Genomic DNA, 13,841 nt, shown 5'->3' on the forward strand with positions numbered 1-13,841 from the left:
GAGAGAGAGAGCGAAAAGACGAGAGAGAGAGCGAAAAGACGAGAGAGAGAGCGAAAAGACGAGAGAGAGAGCGAAAAGACGAGAGAGAGAGCGAAAAGACGAGAGAGAGAGCGAAAAGACGAGAGAGAGAGAGAAAAGACGAGAGAGAGAAAAGACGAGAGAGAGAAAAGACGAGAGAGAGAGAGAAAAGACGAGAGAGAGAAAAGACGAGAGAGAGAGAGAAAAGACGAGAGGGAGAGAAAAGACGAGAGAAAGGAGAGGGAGAGAAAAGACGAGAGAAAGGAGAGAGAGAGAAAAGACGAGAGAGAGAGAGAGAAAAGACGAGAGGGAGAGAAAAGACGAGAGAGAGAGAGAAAAGACGAGAGAGAGAGAGAAAAGACGAGAGAGAGAGAGAAAAGACGAGAGAGAGAGAGAAAAGCCGAGAGAGAGAGAGAAAAGACGAGAGAGAGAGAGAGAAAAGACGAGAGAGAGAGAAGAGAAAAGACGAAGAGAGAGAGAAAAGACGAGAGAGAGAGAAGAGAAAAGACGAAAGAGAGAGAGAGAAAAGACGAAAGAGAGAAAAGACAAGAGAGAGAAAAGACGTGAGAGAGAGAGAAAAGACGAGAGAAAAGACGAGAGAGAAAAGACGAGAGAGAAAAGACGAGAGAGAAAAGACGAGAGAGAGAGAAAAGACGAGAGAGAGAGAGAGAAAAGGCGAGAGAAAGGAGAGGGAGAGAAAAGACGAGAGAAAGGAGAGAGAGAGAAAAGACGAGAGAGAGAGAGAGAGAGAGAAAAGACGAGAGAGAGAGAGAAAAGACGAGAGAGAGAGAGAAAAGACGAGAGAGAGAGAGAAGACAAGAGAGAGAGAGAGAAAAGACGAGAGAGAGAGAGAGAGAAAAGACGAGAGAGAGAGAGAGAGAGAGAGAGAGAGAGAAAAGACGAGAGACAGAGAGAGAGAGAAAAGACGAGAGAGAGAGAGAGAGAAAAGACGAGAGAGAGAGAGAGAGAAAAGACGAGAGAGAGAGAGAGAAAAGACGAGAGAGAGAGAGAGAGAAAAAACGAGAGAGAGAGAGAAAAGACGAGAGAGAGAGAGAAAAGACGAGAGAGAGAGAGAAAAGACGAGAGAGAGAGAGAAAAGACGAGAGAGAGAGAGAAAAGACGAGAGAGAGAGAGAGAGAGAAAAGACGAGAGAGAGAGAGAGAGAGAAAAGACGAGAGAGAGAGAGAGAGAGAAAAGACGAGAGAGAGAGAGAGAGAGAAAAGACGAGAGAGAGAGAGAGAGAGAAAAGACGAGAGAGAGAGTGAAAAGACGAGAGAGAGAGTGAAAAGACGAGAGAGAGAGAGAAAAGCCGAGAGAGAGAGAGAGAGAGAAAAGACGAGAGAGAGAGAGAGAGAGAAAAGACGAGAGAGAGAGAGAAAAGACGAGAGAGAGAGAGAAAAGACGAGAGAGAGAGAGAGAAAGAAAAGACGAGAGAGAGAGAAAGAAAAGACGAGAGAGGGAGAAAGAAAAGACGAGAGAGGGAGAAAGAAAAGACGAGAGAGGGAGAAAGAAAAGACGAGAGAGGGAGAAAGAAAAGACGAGAGAGAGATAAAAGACGAGAGAGAGAGAAAAGACGAGAGAGAGAGAAAAGACGAGAGAGAGAGAGAAAAGACGAGAGAGAGAGAGAAAAGACGAGAAAGAGAGAGAGAAAAGACGAGAGAGAGAGAGAAAAGACGAGAGAGAGAAAAGACGAGAGAGAGAAAAGACGAGAGAGAGAAAAGACGAGAGAGAGAAAAGACGAGAGAGAGAAAAGACGAGAGAGAGAAAAGACGAGAGAGAGAAAAGACGAGAGAGAGAAAAGACGAGAGAGAGAAAAGACGAGAGAGAGAAAAGACGAGAGAGAGGAGACGAGAGAGAGAAAAGACGAGAGAGAGGAGACGAGAGAGAGAAAAGACGAGAGAGAGAAAAGACGAGAGAAAGGAGAGGGAGAGAAAAGATGAGAGAGAGAAAAGACGAGAGAGAAAGACGAGAGAGAGAGAGAAAAGACGAGAGAGAGAGAGAAAAGACGAGAGAGAGAGAGAAAAGACGAGAGAGAGAAAAGACGAGAGAGAGAAAAGACGAGAGAGAGAAAAGACGAGAGAGAGAAAAGACGAGAGAGAGAAAAGACGAGAGAGAGAAAAGACGAGAGAGAGAAAAGACGAGAGAGAGAAAAGACGAGAGAGAGGAGACGAGAGAGAGAAAAGACGAGAGAGAGAAAAGATGAGAGAGAGAAAAGATGAGAGAGAGAAAAGACGAGAGAGAAAGACGAGAGAGAGAGAGAAAAGATGAGAGAAAGAGAGAAAAGACGAAAGAGAGAAAAGACAAGAGAGAGAGAGCGAAAAGACGAGAGAGAGAAAGACGAGAGAAAGGAGAGGGAGAGAAAAGACGAGAGAAAGGAGAGGGAGAGAAAAGACGAGAGAGAGAGAAAAGACGAGAGAAAGGAGAGGGAGAGAAAAGACGAGAGAGAGAAAAGATGAGGGAGAGAGAGAAAAGATGAGAGAAAGAGAGAAAAAACGAAAGAGAGAAAAGACGAGAGAGAGAGCGAAAAGACGAGAGAGAGAGAAAAGAGAGAGAGAGAAAAGACGAGAGAAAGGAGAGGGAGAGAAAAGACGAGAGAAAAGAGAGAGAGAGAAAAGACGAGAAAGAGAAAAGACGAGAGAGAGAGGAGACAAAAGACGAGAGAGACAAAAGACGAGAGAGACAAAAGACGAGAGAGACAAAAGACGAGAGAGACAAAAGACGAGAGAGACAAAAGACGAGAGAGACAAAAGACGAGAGAGACAAAAGACGAGAGAGACAAAAGACGAGAGAGACAAAAGACGAGAGAGACAAAAGACGAGAGAGAGAGACACAGACAAAAGATGAGAGAGAGAAAAGACGAAAGAGAGAAAAGACGATAGAGAAAAAACGAGAGAGAGAGCGAAAAGACGAGAGAGAAAAGACGAGAGAAAGGAAAGGGAGAGAAAAGACGAGAGAGAGAAAAGACAAGAGAAAGGAAAGGGAGAGAAAAGACGAGAGAGAGAAAGAGAAAAGACGAGAGAGAGAGAAAAGACGAGAGAGAGAGAAGACGAGAGAGAGAAATGACGAGAGAGAGAAATGACGAGAGAGAGAAAAGACGAGAGAGCGAAAAGACGTGAGAGAGAGCGAAAAGACGAGAGAGAGAGCGAAAAGACGAGAGAGAGAGCGAAAAGACGAGAGAGAGAGCGAAAAGACGAGAGAGAGAGAGCGAAAAGACGAGAGAGAGAGAGCGAAAAGACGAGAGAGAGAGCGAAAAGACGAGAGAGAGAGCGAAAAGACGAGAGAGAGAAAAGACGAGAGAAAGGAGAGGGAGAGAAAAGACGAGAGAAAGGAGAGAGAGAGAAAAGACGAGAGAGAGAGAGAAAGAAAAGACGAGAGGGAGAGAAAAGACGAGAGAAAGGAGAGGGAGAGTGAAGACGAGAGAAAGGAGAGGGAGAGTGAAGACGAGAGAAAGGAGAGAGAGAGAAAAGCCGAAAGGAGAGAGAGAGAAAAGAAGAGAGAGAGAGAGAAAAGACGAGAGAGAGAGAGAAAAGACGAGAGAGAGAGAGAAAAGACGAGAGAGAGAGAGAGAAAAAAGACGAGAGAGAGAGAGAGAGAAAAGACGAGAGAGAGAGAAAAGACGAGAGAGAGAGAGAAAAGACGAGAGAGAGAGAGAAAAGACGAGAGAGAGAGAGAAAAGACGAGAGAGAGAGAGAAAAGACGAGAGAGAGAGAGAAAAGACGAGAGAGAGAGAGAAAAGACGAGAGAGAGAGAGAAAAGACCAGAGAGAGAGAGAAAAGACGAGAGGGAGAGAGAAAAGACGAGAGAGAGAGAAAAGACGAAAGAGAGAAAAGACGAGAGAGAGAGAAAAGACGAAAGAGAGAAAAGACGAGAGAGAGAAAAGACGAGAGAGAGAAAAGACGAGAGAGAGAAAAGACGAGAGAGAGAAAAGACGATAGAGAGAGAGAAAAGACGAGAGAGAGAAAAGACGAGAGAGAGACAGACAAAAGATGAGAGAAAAGACGAAAGAGAGAAAAGACGAGAGAGAAAAAACGAGAGAGAGAGCGAAAAGACGAGAGAGAAAAGACGAGAGAAAGGAAAGGGAGAGAAAAGACGAGAGAGAGAAAAGACGAGAGAAAGGAAAGGGAGAGAAAAGACGAGAGAGAGAAAAGACGAGAGAGAGAAAGAGAAAAGACGAGAGAGAGAGAAAAGACGAGAGAGAGAGAAAAGACGAGAGAGAGAAATGACGAGAGAGAGAAAAGTCGAGAGAGCGAAAAGACGAGAGAGCGAAAAGACGAGAGAGCGAAAAGACGAGAGAGCGAAAAGACGAGAGAGCGAAAAGAGGAGAGAGCGAAAAGACGAGAGAGCGAAAAGACGAGAGAGCGAGCGAAAAGACGAGAAAGCGAAAAGACGAGAGAGCGAGCGAAAAGACGAGAGCGAAAAGACGAGAGAGAGAGCGAAAAGACGAGAGAGAGAGCGAAAAGACGAGAGAGAGAGCGAAAAGACGAGAGAGCGAAAAGACGAGAGAGAGAAAAGACGAGAGAGAGAAAAGACGAGAGAGAGAAAAGACGAGAGAGAGAGAGAAAAGACGAGAGAGAGAAAAGACGAGAGAGAGAGAGAAAAGACGAGAGGGAGAGAAAAGACGAGAGAAAGGAGAGGGAGAGAAAAGACGAGAGAAAGGAGAGAGAGAGAAAAGACGAGAGAGAGAGAGAGAAAAGACGAGAGGGAGAGAAAAGACGAGAGAGAGAGAGAAAAGACGAGAGAGAGAGAGAAAAGACGAGAGAGAGAGAGAAAAGACGAGAGAGAGAGAAAAGACGAGAGAGAGAGAGAAAAGACGAGAGAGAGAGAAGAGAAAAGACGAAGAGAGAGAGAAAAGACGAGAGAGAGAGAAGAGAAAAGACGACAGAGAGAGAGAGAAAAGACGAAAGAGAGAAAAGACAAGAGAGAGAAAAGACGTGAGAGAGAGAGAAAAGACGAGAGAAAAGACGAGAGAGAAAAGACGAGAGAGAAAAGACGAGAGAGAAAAGACGAGAGAGAGAGAAAAGACGAGAGAGAGAGAGAGAAAAGGCGAGAGAAAGGAGAGGGAGAGAAAAGACGAGAGAAAGGAGAGAGAGAGAAAAGACGAGAGAGAGAGAGAGAGAGAGAAAAGACGAGAGAGAGAGAGAAAAGACGAGAGAGAGAGAGAAAAGACGAGAGAGAGAGAGAAAAGACGAGAGAGAGAGAGAAGACAAGAGAGAGAGAGAGAAAAGACGAGAGAGAGAGAGAGAGAAAAGACGAGAGAGAGAGAGAGAGAAAAGACGAGAGAGAGAGAGAGAGAGAGAGAGAGAGAAAAGACGAGAGACAGAGAGAGAGAGAAAAGACGAGAGAGAGAGAGAGAGAAAAGACGAGAGAGAGAGAGAGAGAAAAGACGAGAGAGAGAGAGAGAGAAAAGACGAGAGAGAGAGAGAGAGAAAAAACGAGAGAGAGAGAGAAAAGACGAGAGAGAGAGAGAAAAGACGAGAGAGAGAGAGAAAAGACGAGAGAGAGAGAGAAAAGAAGAGAGAGAGAGAGAAAAGACGAGAGAGAGAGAGAAAAGACGAGAGAGAGAGAGAGAGAGAGAAAAGACGAGAGAGAGAGAGAGAAAAGACGAGAGAGAGAGAGAGAAAAGACGAGAGAGAGAGTGAAAAGACGAGAGAGAGAGAGAAAAGCCGAGAGAGAGAGAGAGAGAGAAAAGACGAGAGAGAGAGAGAGAGAGAAAAGACGAGAGAGAGAGAGAAAAGACGAGAGAGAGAGAGAAAAGACGAGAGAGAGAGAGAGAAAGAAAAGACGAGAGAGAGAGAAAGAAAAGACGAGAGAGAGAGAAAGAAAAGACGAGAGAGGGAGAAAGAAAAGACGAGAGAGGGAGAAAGAAAAGACGAGAGAGAGATAAAAGACGAGAGAGAGAGAAAAGACGAGAGAGAGAGAAAAGACGAGAGAGAGAGAAAAGACGAGAGAGAGAGAGAGTGAAAAGACGAGAGAGAGAGAGAGAAAAGCCGAGAGGGAGAGAGAGAGAAAAGCCGAGAGAGAGAGAGAGAGAAAAGCCGAGAGATAGAGAAAAGACGAGAGAGAGAAAGAAAAGACGAGAGAGAGAGAAAGAAAAGACGAGAGAGAGAGAGAAAAGACGAGAGAGAGAGAGAAAAGACGAGAGAGAGAGAGAAAAGACCAGAGAGAGAGAGAAAAGACCAGAGAGAGAGAGAAAAGACGAGAGGGAGAGAGAAAAGACGAGAGAGAGAGAAAAGACGAAAGAGAGAAAAGACGAGAGAGAGAGAAAAGACGAAAGAGAGAAAAGACGAGAGAGAGAAAAGACGAGAGAGAGAAAAGACGAGAGAGAGAAAAGACGATAGAGAGAGAGAAAAGACGAGAGAGAGAAAAGACGAGAGAGAGACAGACAAAAGATGAGAGAAAAGACGAAAGAGAGAAAAGACGAGAGAGAAAAAACGAGAGAGAGAGCGAAAAGACGAGAGAGAAAAGACGAGAGAAAGGAAAGGGAGAGAAAAGACGAGAGAGAGAAAAGACGAGAGAAAGGAAAGGGAGAGAAAAGACGAGAGAGAGAAAAGACGAGAGAGAGAAAGAGAAAAGACGAGACAGAGAGAAAAGACGAGAGAGAGAGAAAAGACGAGAGAGAGAAATGACGAGAGAGAGAAAAGTCGAGAGAGCGAAAAGACGAGAGAGCGAAAGACGAGAGAGCGAAAAGAGGAGAGAGCGAAAAGACGAGAGAGCGAAAAGACGAGAGAGCGAGCGAAAAGACGAGAAAGCGAAAAGACGAGAGAGCGAGCGAAAAGACGAGAGCGAAAAGACGAGAGAGAGAGCGAAAAGACGAGAGAGAGAGCGAAAAGACGAGAGAGAGCGAAAGACGAGAGAGCGAAAAGACGAGAGAGAGAGCGAAAAGACGAGAGAGAGAGCGAAAAGACGAGAGAGAGAAAAGACGAGAGAGAGAAAAGACGAGAGAGAGAGAGAAAAGACGAGAGAGAGAAAAGACGAGAGAGAGAGAGAAAAGACGAGAGGGAGAGAAAAGACGAGAGAAAGGAGAGGGAGAGAAAAGACGAGAGAAAGGAGAGAGAGAGAAAAGACGAGAGAGAGAGAGAGAAAAGACGAGAGGGAGAGAAAAGACGAGAGAGAGAGAGAAAAGACGAGAGAGAGAGAGAAAAGACGAGAGAGAGAGAGAAAAGACGAGAGAGAGAGAGAAAAGACGAGAGAGAGAGAGAAAAGACGAGAGAGAGAGAGAGAAAAGACGAGAGAGAGAGAAGAGAAAAGACGAAGAGAGAGAGAAAAGACGAGAGAGAGAGAAGAGAAAAGACGAAAGAGAGAGAGAGAAAAGACGAAAGAGAGAAAAGACAAGAGAGAGAAAAGACGTGAGAGAGAGAGAAAAGACGAGAGAAAAGACGAGAGAGAAAAGACGAGAGAGAAAAGACGAGAGAGAAAAGACGAGAGAGAGAGAAAAGACGAGAGAGAGAGAGAGAAAAGGCGAGAGAAAGGAGAGGGAGAGAAAAGACGAGAGAAAGGAGAGAGAGAGAAAAGACGAGAGAGAGAGAGAGAGAGAGAAAAGACGAGAGAGAGAGAGAAAAGACGAGAGAGAGAGAGAAAAGACGAGAGAGAGAGAGAAGACAAGAGAGAGAGAGAGAAAAGACGAGAGAGAGAGAGAGAGAAAAGACGAGAGAGAGAGAGAGAGAAAAGACGAGAGAGAGAGAGAGAGAGAGAGAGAGAGAAAAGACGAGAGACAGAGAGAGAGAGAAAAGACGAGAGAGAGAGAGAGAGAAAAGACGAGAGAGAGAGAGAGAGAAAAGACGAGAGAGAGAGAGAGAAAAGACGAGAGAGAGAGAGAGAGAAAAAACGAGAGAGAGAGAGAAAAGACGAGAGAGAGAGAGAAAAGACGAGAGAGAGAGAGAAAAGACGAGAGAGAGAGAGAAAAGACGAGAGAGAGAGAGAAAAGACGAGAGAGAGAGAGAAAAGACGAGAGAGAGAGAGAGAGAGAAAAGACGAGAGAGAGAGAGAGAGAGAAAAGACGAGAGAGAGAGAGAGAGAGAAAAGACGAGAGAGAGAGAGAGAAAAGACGAGAGAGAGAGAGAGAAAAGACGAGAGAGAGAGTGAAAAGACGAGAGAGAGAGAGAAAAGCCGAGAGAGAGAGAGAGAGAGAGAAAAGACGAGAGAGAGAGAGAGAGAGAAAAGACGAGAGAGAGAGAGAAAAGACGAGAGAGAGAGAGAAAAGACGAGAGAGAGAGAGAGAAAGAAAAGACGAGAGAGAGAGAAAGAAAAGACGAGAGAGGGAGAAAGAAAAGACGAGAGAGGGAGAAAGAAAAGACGAGAGAGGGAGAAAGAAAAGACGAGAGAGGGAGAAAGAAAAGACGAGAGAGAGATAAAAGACGAGAGAGAGAGAAAAGACGAGAGAGAGAGAAAAGACGAGAGAGAGAGAGAGTGAAAAGACGAGAGAGAGAGAGAAAAGCCGAGAGGGAGAGAGAGAGAAAAGCCGAGAGAGAGAGAGAGAGAAAAGCCGAGAGATAGAGAAAAGACGAGAGAGAGAAAGAAAAGACGAGAGAGAGAGAAAGAAAAGACGAGAGAGGGAGAAAGAAAAGACGAGAGAGGGAGAAAGAAAAGACGAGAGAGAGAGAAAAGACGAGAGAGAGAGAAAAGACGAGAGAGAGAGAAAAGACGAGAGAGAGAGAGAAAAGACGAGAGAGAGAGAGAGAAAAGACGAGAGAGAGAGAGAGAAAAGACGAGAGAGAGAGAAAAGACGAGAGAGAGAGAGAAAAGGCGAGAGAGAAAGAGAGAAAGAAAAGACGAGAGAGAGAGAAAAGACGAGAGAGAGAGAGAGAGAAAAGACGAGAGAGAGAAAAGACGAGAGAGAGAGAGAGAAAAGACGAGAGAGAGAAAAGACGAGAGAGAGAGAGAGAGAAAAGACGAGAGAGAGAGAGAAAAGGCGAGAGAGAGAGAGAAAAGGCGAGAGAGAGAGAGAGAAAAGGCGAGAGAGAGAGAGAAAAGGCGAGAGAGAGAGAGAAAAGGCGAGAGAGAGAGAGAGAGAAAAGGCGAGAGAGAGAGAGAGAGAAAAGACGAGAGAGAGAAAAGACGAGAGAGAGAGAAAAGACGAGAGAGAGAGAAAAGACGAGAGAGAGAGAGAGAAAAGACGAGAGAGAGAGAGAGAAAAGACGAGAGAGAGAGAGAGAAAAGACGAGAGAGAGAGAGAGAAAAGACGAGAGAGAGAGAGAGAAAAGACGAGAGAGAAAGAAAAGACGAGAGAGAAAGAAAAGACGAGAGAGAGAAAAGACGAGACGAGAGAGAGAAAAGACGAGACGAGAGAGAGAGAGAAAAGACGAGAGAGAGAGAGAGAAAAGACGAGAGAGAGAGAGAGAAAAGACGAGAGGGAGAGAGAAAAGACGAGAGGGAGAGAGAAAAGACGAGAGGGAGAGAGAAAAGACGAGAGGGAGAAAAGACGAGAGAGAGAGAGAGAAAAGACGAAAGAGAGAGAGAGAAAAGACGAGAGAGAGAGAGAAAAGACGAGAGAGAAAAGACGAGAGAGAGAGAAAAGGCGAGAGAAAGGAGAGGGAGAGAAAAGACGAGAGAAAGGAGAGAGAGAGAAAAGACGAGAGAGAGAAAAGACGAAAGAGAGAGAGAGAAAAGACGAAAGAGAGAGAGAGAAAAGACGAAAGAGAGAGAGAGAAAAGACGAAAGAGAGAGAGAGAAAAGACGAAAGAGAGAGAGAGAGAGAAAAGACGAAAGAGAGAGAGAGAGAGAAAAGACGAAAGAGTGAGAGAGAGAGAGAAAAGACGAGAGAGAGAGAGAGAGAAAAGACGAGAGAGAGAGAGAGAGAAAAGACGAGAGAGAGAGAAAAGACGAGAGAGAGAGAGAGAAAAGACGAGAGAGAGAGAGAGAAAAGACGAGAGAGAGAGAGAGAGAAAAGACGAGAGAGAGAGAGAGAGAAAAGACGAGAGAGAGAGAGAGAGAAAAGACGAGAGAGAGAGAGAAAAGACGAGAGAGAGAGAGAGAAAAGACGAGAGAGAGAGAGAAAAGACGAGAGAGAGAGAAAAAAGACGAGAGAGAGAGAAAAGACGAGAGAGAGAGAGAAAAGACGAGAGAGAGAAAAGACGAGAGAGAGAGAGAAAAGACGAGAGAGAGAGAGAAAAGACGAGAGGGAGAAAAGACGAGAGGGAGAGGGAGAGAAAAGACGAGAGAGAGAGAGAGAAAAGACAAGAGAGAGAGAGAGAGAAAAGACGAGAGAGAGAGAGAGAAAAGACGAGAGAGAGAAAAGACGAGAGAGAGAGAGAGAGAAAAGACGAGAGAGAGAGAGAAAAGACGAGAGAGAGAGAGAGAAAAGACGAGAGAGAGAGAGAGAAAAGACGAGAGGGAGAGAGAGAGAGAGAGAGAAAAGACGAGAGGGAGAGAGAGAGAGAGAGAGAAAAGACGAGAGGGAGAGAGAGAGAGAGAGAGAAAAGACGAGAGAGAGAGAGAGAGAGAAAAGACGAGAGAGAGAGAGAGAAAAGACGAGAGGGAGAGAGAGAAAAGACGAGAGGGAGAGAGAGAGAGAGAGAGAAAAGACGAGAGGGAGAGAGAGAGAGAGAAAAGACGAGAGGGAGAGAGAGAGAGAGAGAAAAGACGAGAGAGAGAGAGAGAGAGAAAAGACGAGAGAGAGAGAGAGAAAAGACGAGAGAGAGAGAGAGAAAAGACGAGAGAGAGAGAGAGAAAAGACGAGAGAGAGAGAAAAGACGAGAGAGAGAGAAAAGACGAGAGAGAGAGAAAAGACGAGAGAGAGAAAGAGAAAAGACGAGCGAGAGAGAGAGGGAGAAAAGACGAGAGGGAGAAAAGACGAGAGGGAGAAAAGACGAGAGGGAGAAAAGACGAGAGGGAGAAAAGACGAGAGGGAGAAAAGACGAGAGGGAGAAAAGACGAGAGGGAGAGGGAGAGAAAAGACGAGAGGGAGAGGGAGAGAAAAGACGAGAGAGAGAGAGAGAAAAGACGAGAGAGAGAGAGAGAAAAGACGAGAGAGAGAGAGAGAAAAGACGAGAGAGAGAGAGAGAAAAGACGAGAGAGAGAGAAAAGACAAGAGAGAGAGAGAGAGAAAAGACGAGAGAGAGAGAGAGAAAAGACGAGAGGGAGAGAGAGAGAGAGAGAGAAAAGACGAGAGAGAGAGAGAGAGAGAGAGAGAGAAAAGACGAGAGAGAGAGAGAGAAAAGACGAGAGAGAAAGAAAAGACGAGAGAGAGAGAAAAGACGAGAGAGAGAGAAAAGACGAGAGAGAGAGAAAAGACGAGAGAGAGAAAGAGAAAAGACGAGCGAGAGAGAGAGAGAGAGAGAGAAGACGAGAGAGAGAGGGAGAAAAGACGAGAGGGAGAAAAGACGAGAGGGAGAAAAGACGAGAGGGAGAAAAGACGAGGGAGAAAAGACGAGAGGGAGAAAAGACGAGAGGGAGAAAAGACGAGAGGGAGAAAAGACGAGAGGGAGAAAAGACGAGAGGGAGAAAAGACGAGAGGGAGAGAGGGAGAGAAAAGACGAGAGAGAGAGAAAAGACGAGAGAGAGAGAGAAAAGACGAGAGAGAGAGAGAAAAGACGAGAGAGGGAGTGAAAAGACGAGAGAGGGAGTGAAAAGACGAGAGAGAGAGAGTGAAAAGACGAGAGAGAGAGAGAAAAGCCGAGAGAGAGAGAGAGAAAAGACGAGAGAGAGAGAAAAGACGAGAGAGAGAGAGAGAAAAGACGAGAGAGAGAGAAAGAAAAGACGAGAGAGAGAAAGAGAAAAGACGAGAGAGAGAGAAAGAAAAGACGAGAGAGAGAGAAAGAAAAGACGAGAGAGGGAGAAAGAAAAGACGAGAGAGAGAGAAAAGACGAGAGAGAGAGAAAAGACGAGAGAGAAAGAAAAGACGAGAGAGAGAGAAAGAAAAGACGAGAGAGAGAGAAAGAAAAGACGAGAGAGGGAGAGAGAAAAGACGAGAGAGGGAGAGAGAAAAGACGAGAGAGAGAGAGAGAGAAAAGACGAGAGAGAGAGAGAGAGAAAAGACGAGAGAGAGAGAAAGAAAAGACGAGAGAGAGAGAGAGAAAAGACGAGAGAGAGAGAGAGAAAAGACGAGAGAGAGAGAGAAAAGACGAGAGAGAGAGAGAGAAAAGACGAGAGAGAGAAAGAGAAAAGACGAGAGAGAGAGAGAGAAAAGACGAGAGAGAGAGAGAGAAAAGACGAGAGAAAGAAAAGACGAGAGAGAGAAAAGACGAGAGAGAGAAAAGACGAGAGAGAGAAAAGACGAGAGAGAGAGAAAAGACGAGAGAGAGAAAAGACGAGAGAGAGAAAAGACGAGAGAGAAAAGGCGAGAGAGAGAGAGAAAAGGCGAGAGAGAGAGAGAAAAGGCGAGAGAGAGAGAGAAAAGGCGAGAGAGAGAGAGAGAAAAGGCGAGAGAGAGAGAGAAAAGATGAGAGAGAGAAAAGACGAGAGAGAGAGAAAAGACGAGAGAGAGAGAAAAGACGAGAGAGAGAGAAAAGACGAGAGAGAGAAAAGACGAGAGAGAGAAAAGACGAGAGAGAGAGAAAAGACGAGAGAGAGAGAAAAGACGAGAGAGAGAGAAAAGACGAGAGAGAGAGAAAAGACGAGAGAGAGAGAAAAGACGAGAGAGAGAGAAAAGACGAGAGAGAGAGAAAAGACGAGAGAGAGAGAAAAGACGAGAGAGAGAGAGAAAAGACGAGAGAGAAAAGACTAGAGAGAGAGTAAAGACGAGCGAGAGAGAGAAAAGACGAGCGAGAGAGAGAAAAGACGAGCGAGAGAGAGAAAAGACGAGAGAGAGAGAGAAAAGACGAGAGAGAGAGAGAAAAGACGAGAGAGAGAGAGAAAAGACGAGAGAGAGAGAGAAAAGACGAGAGAGAGGGAGAAAAGACGAGAGAGAGGGAGAAAAGACGAGAGAGAGGGAGAAAAGACGAGAGAGAGGGAGAAAAGACGAGAGAGAGGGAGAAAAGGCGAGAGGGAGAAAAGACGAGAGGGAGAAAAGACGAGAGGGAGAAAAGACGAGAGGGAGAAAAGACGAGAGGGAGAAAAGACGGGAGAGAGAGAGGGAGAGAGAGAGAGGGAGAGAGAGAGAGGGAGAGAGAGAGAGGGAGAGAGAGAGAGGGAGAGAGAGAGAGGGAGAGAGAGAGAGAGAGAGGGAGAGAGAGAGAGAGAGTGAAAAGCCGAGAGAGAGAGAGAAAAGCCGAGAGAGAGAGAGAGAGAAAAGCCGAGAGAGAGAGAGAGAAAAGCCGAGAGAGAGAGAGAGAAAAGCCGAGAGAGAGAGAGAGAAAAGACGAGAGAGAGAGAAAGAAAAGACGAGAGAGAGAGAAAGAAAAGACGAGAGAGAGAGAAAGAAAAGACGAGAGAGAGAGAAAAGACGAGAGAGAGAGAGAGAAAAGACGAGAGAGAGAGAGAGAGAAAAGACGAGAGAGAGAGAGAAAAGACGAGAGAGAGAGAAAAGACGAGAGAGGGAGAAAAGACGAGAGAGGGAGAGAAAAGACGAGAGAGAGAGAGAAAGACGAGAGAGAGAAAAGACGAGAGAGAGAAAAGACGAGGGAGAGAAAAGACGAGGGAGAGAAAAGACGAGGGAGAGAAAAGACGGGGGAGAGAAAAGACGGGGGAGAGAAAAGACGGGGGAGAGAAAAGACGGGGGAGAGAAAAGACGGGGGAGAGAAAAGACGAGGGAGAGAAAAGACGAGGGAGAGAAAAGACGAGGGAGAGAAAAGACGAGGGAGAGAAAAGACGAGGGAGAGAAAAGACGAGGGAGAGAAAACACGAGAGAGAGAGAGAGAGAGAAAACACAAGAGAGAGAGAGAGAAAACACAAGAGAGAGAGAGAGAAAAAACACAAGAGAGAGAGAGAAAAAACACAAGAGAGAGAGA

At 45.7% G+C, this 13,841-nt stretch overlaps 1 protein-coding gene across 2 annotated transcripts in view; it reads right to left on the minus strand.

Annotated features, from left to right (window-relative positions):
* The window catches only part of LOC121287871 (F-box only protein 6-like), a 106,239-nt gene that overhangs the window by 68,558 nt on the left and 23,840 nt on the right, over positions 1 to 13,841 (minus strand). The window lies entirely within an intron of this gene.

Source organism: Carcharodon carcharias, chromosome 15, assembly GCF_017639515.1.
Source record: "Carcharodon carcharias isolate sCarCar2 chromosome 15, sCarCar2.pri, whole genome shotgun sequence".
Taxonomy (NCBI): domain Eukaryota; kingdom Metazoa; phylum Chordata; class Chondrichthyes; order Lamniformes; family Lamnidae; genus Carcharodon; species Carcharodon carcharias.